We start from the raw sequence: 11,707 nt of genomic DNA, 5'->3' as shown, positions 1-11,707 counted from the left end.
TCAACATGCTATAAACTTTGGAATTGAGAATGTAACCTTTGATTTGTTTTATCAGGTACTGCGTACATTATACATGTATACCCTGGTACACTCAATACACTACAGGCATGCTGATAATGAGAATGAGATTAAGAGCTCTATGAATTTTTAGATGGGTTTAATGCTTAATTAAACTTTACACAAACATTAATACTATATCCTTATATAGACATTAAAAATGAAATCTAGCAGGATAGTCTGTGCAGATTTATTCAGTTCAATTCCTTTAATTATCCAGGGAAGATTGATGACCCCAGCAGTCCAGACTATGTGCCGTCCATCAACATGGGTTACAGAACACCTTTGCAAAGTTTGGACCGTTACAATCGCACTGTGAGCCGTTCAGCAGAGAGAAATGCAAAACGTCAGCTACCGTTCCAGGATTCACAGAGCCGGCCTGACACAATTCAATTCAATTCAATTCAATTTATTTGCATTATATGGCCTCCGGCCCAAATACACAATATACAACATGGATTAAACATAATGCATGAAGTTATGACATAAACAGACACATAACACCGTCAATTTAAACAATGTTGACGTTTTATATGTAACAGTGCATAACTTATATAACAGAATATCTATCTAAACATTTCTAGGTATTTATCCCTCTCTTTAAGAGAGTAGTAAAGGTACATGGCAACTTTTCGAATTAGATTCACATTGTCATTTGACATCAAAGCATAAAACTTATCAAGAGTTGGATATTGACAATAATACATAGGTAGGTAGCTCGTTCGAATATCAGAATATAAAGGACATGATAGCACGAAGTGATATTCATCTTCCAGTACAGTTTCACAATACATACACACACGATATTCTCTTGATATGTTATAATGTCTACCTTTCTCTATCATTAAGCAATGTGAAGAACTACGGAATCTTGCCATACAATTTCTAAATTTCTCAACATCTATAGCAGCAATAAATTTTTCAGTTTCAAAACAATATTTATAGTTACAATAATATTGCAATTTAATATTGTCTCTACACCTTGACTGCCAGTTTTGTATGAACTGGTCCTTTAGAGTTTGAACATATTGAATTAAAAATAACGTTGGGTTTGCAACATTTTGCGATTCCCACACATATCCTAACCCATTACTGTATAAGTTACGCTTAACATCAGTAACCCAGTTTTCATACCCTATATTGTCATAATATATAAGCATCTCATAACACAATCTTGTATATCTATCTTTGGGCAAGTTGAGTAATCTTAACCAATATTTAATACATCGTTTTGAAGCATAAATGTGCATAGGATATCTCCCTGTATCTCCAAGTACGGCATCATTACATGCAGTGTTATTGACATTCAAAAATCTTTTGCAAGCATACACCTGCACTGTTTCAATGCACTGTGGGTGTTTTAAGCCCCAAATTTCAGAACCATATAACATAATAGATGCAATTTTCGAATCAAATACTTTAAAAAACGTTTTATATGGCAAGCAAGATAAATGTTGTAGAGAACTAAAAATGTACATAAGTACCTTCTTTGCTTTCACCGACATAGCCTCTGCCATTTTATACATTGATAATCTATTTGAAAAAAACATCCCAACATATGTAAAACCATTGACAATTTCTATCTGCCTGCCATTATATGACCAATTTTCTCTTCTCGCCACCATTCCACCTCGTTTAAAAACAAGTAGTTTTGATTTGGTGGTATTTACAATTAGTCTGCTCCTTAAACAAAACTGATATAGAACATTTAATTGTTTTTGTAAGCCAACAACAGTATCTGATATCAAAGCAATATCATCAGCGAACATAAGCAAAAATATTTCAACAATATCCGGAAATAATTGAATCCCTCTGATATTATTTTCACATAACATTGAATATAAGTCATTTATGAACATTGCAAATAGAACTGGGCTTAGGCTGCAGCCCTGACGTAAACCAACCGGACATGTAAATATGTCTGATACACCCTCGTTGGTTCTTATACATGCTTTGACAGATGAATAAATACTTTGTATTGACTTGTATAAGTGACCCCTTACACAATTTCGTTTTAATACTTCATACAAAATTGGCCGATCAACTGAATCAAAAGCTTTTTGAAAGTCTATAAAAGCTACGTATACAGGTTTCCCTTTCCTACATAAATATTTATTTACAATGGAGTATAAAACAAAAGCATTATCAGCTGTAGTATATCCCGCCCTAAATCCTGTTTGGGATTCTGAGAGTTTGTTGTAAGCCTCAACATAAAAGGTAAGTCTCTTAGTTATTATTGATATATAGACTTTACTAAAAACATCCAGTAATGATATACCCCTGTAATTATCAGGATTACTATAACTACCCTTTTTGTGTAGAGGTATAATGACTGATTTTGCCCAGTTATCTGGAAATTCACCTCTAGAAAACAATCGATTAAAAAGTTTACGTATAAATGGTAACAATACATGTTTGCCATATACTAACTGCTGGGGTATAAGACTACCTCCAGAAGCTTTATTTATATTCAATGCTTGTATACTGTGTAGTATTTCTTCATCAGTAATCTCCGAGTTAAAAATCAACTGTTCAATATCATCAAAATGTGTGTCTATATCAACAGTGACACATATATTATTACATACATGGTTATTTCCTTCAGTATTCGAAAATAGATTACTGAAATGATCATACCATTTGTCCAATGATATAACATTCTCTGATTTAGGTTTATCTAATACCCGTTTAATTTCACTCCAGAATTTTCGGGAGTTGTTTACAGAGGACTCGACTTTATTTAAGTATTTTCTGTTGAACAACATTCGTTTATGTCTACATACATTTTTATATTTATATTTACTTTGTACATAAGCATTCAAATTTTCATCACACCTGCGTTTTCTAAACCTTTTCAAAAGCTGTCTAGTAGTGCATTTTGCCTGTGTACATTCTTTATCAAACCACACATTGCATTTGTTTGGTTTACATTTTCTTCTAATCTTTTGGAAGCTTATACTACTGTTACAAATCACAGTTTCAAATTCCTGAATAACTGAATTTATATTGGTTTCAGCATCTGACAACATAGTATCTAGATTTGTAAAACACCCGTTTAGGATATTTTCAGATATGCAATTTAAGTATTCCACACAACTATCTTGATTAAGGTCATAAAACATATCAGTACGTTTACAATTATTTAAGGGTATATCACCTTGATCTATCTTCAAAGTCAAAGATAAGGGAACATGACTACTTTCAGTGCACGAATTGATCTCAAACAATGTAATTATATCAAACAAATCTTTTGTCACAATATAATAATCTATGACACTACATCCGTTTTGATTAATAAAAGTGAAGCCATCACCTCCATCATATCTACCAAAGCGACCATTCACAATATAACATGAGAGCACTTTACAAAACTCTAACAACTCACGCCCAAATTTATTAGATTTGGTGTCACATGATATCCTTTCAATACCAATATCACTGTCAATTATATCACTGAACTCTTTTAACTCCGGAATATTGTCCGGACATACTGTGTAATCAGGAAGACTAGCAGTTCTGGCATTAAAGTCACCACATAAAATAAGAGCAGTGTCTAAAATGTTATTACTTATTATATGGTCTTCCAGTTGTTGCAACGCAGACATGACAGAATCATTATAAACTGGTGAATTTTCTGGTGGTATATATACTGCTATATAAAGTACATCTCGATCTAAAGACAATAACTGTTTATCTATTATTAACATCACTCCAAAACTAAAATTGTCACATACACATTTAAAATAACTAGCAATATTGTATTTTACCAACACTGTTACACCACCCATAGCTCTACCTCCAGCAGAAGACTTTTTAGCATTACAAAAAAAACATGTATATTCATTGAAATATTTGTTACAATAGTCTGAGTCACAATCCCAAGTTTCTTGTATACCGATTACATCATATGTTTTTATAATTTCAATTATATTAGTAGAAAACAATTTCGATTTGAAACCTTCAATGTTCCAAGTTAAAAAATGTAGCAGTGTGTTCGTCTGTGCAGGGCTTTGGCCATCATCCTATCTGGCATTTCCGTCGACTCGAGCTGGCCTATCGTCATCCGAGATTACAATATCTATATCAGAGGCAGAGTCTAAATCTGGACTCCTACCCCGACGTCTAGCTGCTCGTTTAAATGTTCTGGATTGTCCATCAAAGTCCCCAGTGCCAGTCAACGCCGTTGCCTTTGGTCTAAAGGTTATAAGTTTACCCTTTTGGAAGTAACCAGTATATATAGATATAGATATAGATATATATAGAAAAATTATATATATATAAATATATATAGAAAAATTATATATATATATATATATATATATATATATATATATATATATATATATATATATATATATATATATATATATATATATATATATATATATATATATATATATATATATCTGGTTCATTTATATATATATATATATATATATATATATATATATATATATATATATATATATTCTCTGCTGAAAACAACCACAAATAGGCTCCATTGTGGCATTTAATATTTCCGACATAGAGCAGTTTGGTTGTATGGTTAGCACAGTGTTTAGCACACTCACTTCTCATTAAGGTATTCTGGGTTTGCATACCTGCCTGGCATTTCAGTTCCCCTACAACGCAATCCCACACTCTCACGGAACAATATGCCAACAAGACTGACTGTATTAAACTAATTAATATTATCAGTTGTTATTTCATTTAATGAAATTTGAGTGAACCCAATAAGCTTTATTATCTGTTTGCCTTGGTATATTTGCGAAAAAAGTTAACATACCCTGCCATACATGTGCAATGTGCACAGTAGACTTCAGCGCTAACTTTTTTAAGACGCACCCAGGCTGAATGGGGCTCGTCCCTGGTCCGCATAGACGGGGTGACAGCTGCTCGCAGAAAGCAGTATGGACTCTCTTCAACGTTGTAGTAGTGTACAACCTGCACATGTTTGCTTTCCACATATCTAGAAAATACATAAGTAGGTTTGTAACCCCAACCACTGACAAATACATGTAGTTTTATGATAGATGTAAGTACTGACTCTTATTATGTACATGTATTTTGTTATAAGCTGAGGCATCTTTACAGCACAGATAAAAATCACATATTATTAAAACAATTTAAATAAAGAATATTGAAAGGAGCATACAATACATGTACAATGCAGTGCATGTACACGAATTTCATTAAACAACATGTGAACGATTATACTGTATGTAAGCCTCAAGGCTCTTGTAATTTCTCATGGATGTGGGGTTGAAGAGGGCTGGACTCAAAATCAGGTAGGTATAAAGCTGTCCGAAATCTAGACTGGGCCAATTTGTCAAATCACGACTCCATTTCTCATCAGGAACTTTGTATGGGTTTGGGAGAGTTTTCAGACCTTTATCAAACATCAGTTTGGAGAAATACCTTTTTCTCGCTTCACTATCAAGTCCTTTAACATAAATTGACACATCTGTCAAGATTTCCCGTACTTTTTCAGCCATGACCTATAAAATTTTACGGTTCAGATAATAACAACAATGGCGATTTGGCCAATCGATTGACGGCCAGCAAATGCGCATGCGCGGAAGTTGCGTCATTCTCGGGATTCCCAAATTCTCCTATAGGTTGTGTCACATTTTCTGATGGGTTTTCTATCACGGGGTTTTCTAACTTCATGGTGATGAATTTGCCATATTGCTGTATTATATCAAATCTGCATTTCAAATGTCTGTACGCCACAAGCTTGTTGTGTCTGTATAATTTCTTTTTTCAGTGACCTGATGTCCGTGCGCAATTTGACCTAATGCCTGAAGCCAAGAAATCGCAGAATGGAACTCATATTAGTTGTGTTATGTTTTCTGGACGTTTGTTTTAACAGCCTGTATAAATTGTTGTTTGACAAGGCAGTGGAATTTTAATCATACAACATTTTGTTTGAGCAAATGCCACAATGAAATGATTATGTTAAGGCAGATCTGGAATGACATTAAACATTGATTACTCAAACATGATATTTTTAAAACTTATGAATTTATATAAATAGTAGTTTTTCCTATGTATATAAATAATGTTTTATAAAAAAACATCATGTATTTGTTATTTCTTAGCATTCGTGTCTAACACGGTCAAACCCTTTCTTTGTCTATCCCGTATAAGGTCCGTACATTCATCCGAGTACGGGGTCCGTATATCCATCCCGTACACGTTGCGTGTACGGGCTCCATATATTCATCCCGTACATGTTCCGTGTACGGGTCCGTATATCCATCCTGTACACGTTGCGTGTACGGAGTCCTATATCCATCCCGTACACGTTACGTGTACGGAGTCCGTATATTCATCCTGTACACGTTGCATGTACGGGGTCCGTATATTCATCCCGTACACGTTGCATGTACGGGGTCCGTATATCCATCCCGTATACGTTGCATGTACGGGGTCCGTATATCCATCCCGTATACGTTGCATGTACGGGGTTCGTATATCCATCCCGTATACGTTGCATGTACGGGGTTCGTATATCCATCCCGTATACGCTGTATGACGTCCGCATATCCATCCCGTACACGTTGAATGTACGGGGTCCGTACATCCATCCCGTATACGTTGCATGTATGGGGTCCGTATATCCCGTACACGTTGCATGTACGGGGTCCGTATATCCATATATATTTTGTCAAAACATTCTATGGATAAAATGTGTATTTCTTTAAAAACACGCTAAATAACATAAAAATATTGCACATATTTTCTCGAAATTAAAATATCTCCGTATATCCAAAGTCCGTACACGTGGTGCTCCGTATACGTATTAATATACGGGGTCCGTACATGTGGATATACGGGTCCGAACACGCCCGTATATTCAAGATGTAAGGGACCGTTCTTTCCCGTATATTCAACCATTTTCCGCAATGTGTTGCCTATCATAATGCTCGTTCAGAGCCAAACAATCGTATGTGCAACTTAAATTTGGACTACTAAGTGCTAAACAACATTTTGGCAACCTTGAAATTGCTGTCTGATGTCACTTGTCTAAACGCCAGTTATTTTCATATAATGGGGACTTTCTCTAGTACCCGAAGATATGTCCCGACATGACATATGACGCGTGTTTTGGTGCATTATCAGCCCATTCACACCTCTGGCATTAAGGGCCAATCGTTGTAAAACAAGACAAACGAACTTTATACACACAAACAGAGCTGTAGGCAAAAGGTTTATTATTCTATTTATTCAAAAACAAAAAAATCGATAAACGTGATAAACAAACTGTAGAATCACTAAAGACCACACATGCATCAAAATAGCTTTATCAATATACGATGGCGTTATCGCCTTGAACACAAGTATGGCGGAATACCCACACGTGTCTCTTCAGTTATCAATACTTACAATCACCTAGTCATTTGTATAGATAAAGCTTCATGTTTATATTGTATAACACGCAAGGAGTTATGACGTCATCGCATAAAAACAACAAAAAGTAAAGGTTGGTGCATCAACTTAAAAATATTGAAGAAAAAAAATAAAGTAATTTCAAGTACCTAACGCCTATAGTAAGTAAAACACCGAAATCTTATCACTTTACCACATATATTAATTAATATAATATTATCACTTAAGCAAGATTACATAATATGTTTTTTATTGTGATATTTAGTTTCAGTTGTATAATGAATACACATGTTAACATAACACGTAGCATCTACGTCTGTTATAATGCATATGTGTGAGTTCAGCCACTTTCACCCAATGAAAAACGCAAATGCACATTGGCATCAATTTGCGATGCTCCTTTCAGCTAAAATTATGTAAATGTTTCCATTACTTGGAGCGTCCTCTTTTTGAAATCTAAACTAATTAAATAGCCATATAAACAAAGAAGTTATAAATCGTTTAAAAATACTATTTCGGGGTGAATTTAAACTGGGACAATTATTATATCTAGTATTTGTAAGTATTTACACTGTCAGATAGACTCAGCCACCTTGAATCAAATATCAATGCGCTTCTTTACAATGATCCAATCGAGGTCATTAATAAATATCAAACCAACTGTAACAAAAACAGTAAAATAGCAATATTGATAGTTATGGCAGACACAACTGAAGCACCGTTGACAGTTTCCAGGTTGACTATGACATCCAGGCATACTCTGATCGTCTGTGTTCCGTGTATTTCCCTAATCCTGGTAAACTCGCCTTGCTCAAGCGTGCAATTATACTTGACTAGGAATACTTGATGTTGTAAGTCAATATATTCCGGTTTAATCAGCTCCACCTGTTGACAGAAGAATGCCCTTGTTATCACCAGCTCCGTGGTCCTTTCCCTTGCGGTGCGCGATGCAGCCTTCCAATGCTGGAAGTAGACAAATATCCGTTCTTTGGCGGGCTGCAGTTTGTCACTGGCAGAAAAGAACCAAGAAAAGGGGCAAACCTCGACCAGGTTGGCGTCTTGGAATAATATTTCAATAAACTCTGTATATTTATGGAACCTCACGCTGAAAGACCATATTCTGTCTCGTAGAAGAAGCTTCCAATTCCGCAAAATAGATTTTTCGACCTTTGCAACAATTCGACTGACGTCCTCTTCCTCAAAGTATTTGTTCAATTGTGCGATCATATACTTAGGTATAGTGTCATTCCCTTCCCTAACAAAAAATAAAGTCATGTCCCATCCATTTAAACCATTCGTCTGCATGTCATTGTTAGTAAAGTTTTCTAATGCAACAACATCAAATCCATCGTTTGGCCCATTCAGTTCCAGTTTAAGATACATTGTACAAACGGTTCTGATGATTGAATACACTGGTTTACATCTACCCGCAATGTTCATTTGTCCTTCTGGACAGAAACTTAGCCGACATACATTCTGGAATTAAACATATGACTGATAGCAATATAACTGATATGAGAAAGAGATTTCAGAAATTGGATTTGTAATACCGCTTTAAATATTGTAGGATTGCATGAAAATGGAATCACACGGATCACCAATAAAAGGTAGTTGATTAAAACAATCTACACTTGTTATTTGACTCTGTTTTCTTACAAAATTTCGATATGCATTAAAAGCAGCATCCATTCATTTTATAATAAAACAATATAGCCATCGATATCGCAAGCTATGCAATTTTAGAATATCAACAATTATTTTGAACAACATAAAGTCAACTGAAATATATTGTTATCCATACTAGATATACATGTTCTACAATCATTATAGAGGAATGTAATCTACAGCCATAAGCATAGCAGCAAATATCTTAACAAAAAGCCATTAGACAACCATTTATACCTGATAACAATGATCCTTGATCTTAGATCCGTCTTCCGCGTGCTCCAGGACTTCGTGCACGTTATCTAAAATCATCACAAGAGTGTGATCTCCGCTTACTTTTTGTCTTTCTTCCTGGCTTATACAAAGTCCTTGTGGCTTGTCCAAAGTAGCACAAAGATAGCAGTACACGTTTGCATACACGTGGTCCGTAAGCTCTGAATACGTATACGTGGCGTTGAATGCATTACACTTCTGTTGCAGTTCCTGCATCTCCATTTCCGTATCAATGCTAACGTTGTTGCATTCCCTACGTGTTTTCCAAGCAGGCACACAACGCTCGTAACGGACGTTAGCTTCCGCTGGCGGAATAAAGTAAAAAGAGCATTCGAGTTCGTCATCTGATGTGGCATACAATGATTTCTGAACTTCATAAGAGTACGAAACACTATATAATTTACCAATTGCGCCATCTTGTGGACAGGCTACGGCTAATCTCCAAGGAATAATTTTAGAAAGATTATTACATGCGGCACAAAATTCATTGTAATACACAAACCCGTCGGTAAGTGAAGAATGTGGAAACATGCTGCCCCAAGGATAGAGGTCGTCTGCCTTACAGGTGCGTGTTGTGTCCGAGCATGTGTCAACCATATGATACCAGAAAGAAAACCCCGACTCGGAAGTATTTTTGTGTATCACAGGGGAGAGGCAAGTGCTTTTATTTTGTTCCTCCAGTCTGTAAAGGTCCTGTTCATCCGTGCAGCAATCCCTCCGACGTCCGCATTTGGAATCGCAAGCGCATGACTGACAACATGGTTCGTAGCCAGGCGGTACGGTCCCTTGGTTTCCCGTCAAATTGCAAAACTGACTCAAGGGACATAATTCTGCCAAATCTGTTGGGGGCTCAAATGCTTGTCCCAGCGCAGTACTGGTAAGTTTCAAAAGATTAAACGTAATGGCGATATACAGCCCTACGCTTGGTGTCATGTTTCTTTTCTGCCTTCGGATTTAAAGTTCATACATACACCGCTGTATAGTATATTAAAACTAATTTGCTTGTGATCTATAAATGATAATTCGCTGATTTTATGCCATATCTAATTTTATATAGTCGTTTCTTTGAAAATATGAAATATCCGATGTAGTTCTTTAAACAACACAGCCAAGAAATGAAACAACAAAGAGTTATTCATTCATGCCCAAACAACGCAAATAAGTTTTCATATTGTTCTTCTTTATATAAGCGAAGCAGTCGCATTCTTCCGGACAATTAATTAGTGTTTAGCTTCATTCAGGTGTGGCAATGTTCATATTCCATTAATTCATAAAAAAAATGTCTTTGTTAATGGTTATGCGGAATTAATTATGTGACAGAGACATCTGCAGACGCCGGGTGATCACAAATAAATCATTCAATCTAATCAAGTTTACGCTTGCGCTTCTAATTTTCCATTTTTCCACTTTTTAGTGGTTTAGACTTATCAGGGAAATTATGTAATAGTTACAAAACATGAAGTAAAATTAGGATTGTTCGCATTATGTGATTTTCATATGACAAACATGGCGGAAATATACTAAGCATAAAATAAAAAAAAGTAGACAGTTGTTTGTTTCATTGTAAGATAGCAATATATTTCCCCGAGTGAGCAGCAAAAGTAATATATCAAGGTAGCTTTATAACACATAATCATTTTCACAAACGAGTTATCTAAAGGAGGACAGAATACGACGTACTGGTAAGATACACCAGTCAATAACGTATCCCCAACCTGGTTCTGAGTTTTGCTGTCAATGTTATTGAGTTGTAATTTAATTGTTATATCACTAAACAAGTAACAGTATTTGAAACAAATAATATTTAATTTATATACATGGATGATGTAACTCCTACTCTAACCCTAATTAAGGTCTTTAAATGGTTATTAAAACCCCGAATATGCATTAATAGTGGAGTGGCAATCGGTGGATTTGGGAGAGGAATGGCAATGACTGTAGTACAAGCAATGGTTTAAAACTTCATTGTTCCACTCAATCTGTAGTTTATAGAACTTGTGGCATCAATTGCCAACACGTGGTACGTGGTACCGAAATATCCAAGATGGCATCCAAGACGCCGTCATAAGCTGTCAATTCAGAGTAAAAATGTGTTGTTGTTTTTTTTTGTTTTTTAAATATGGGAATTAATGAAGATAAGTATAAATAGTAAATTTACATTTTACTGACCGTTCCAAGGCGGTACCTAACAATTCTTGATAAACATAACTAGTTGTTTATATATAGTATCTATGCACTGTGCTGTTTGTGGAAATTTGTGCTGTTTTGTTATGTTTCTTATTTGTGATTTTATGTTTTATGTCTTTGGCGTTTACCCAGT

This window comes from Mya arenaria, chromosome 8 (assembly GCF_026914265.1).
Source record: "Mya arenaria isolate MELC-2E11 chromosome 8, ASM2691426v1".
In the NCBI taxonomy this organism is placed as follows: domain Eukaryota; kingdom Metazoa; phylum Mollusca; class Bivalvia; order Myida; family Myidae; genus Mya; species Mya arenaria.
Note: the sequence above shows the minus strand (reverse complement) of the source record.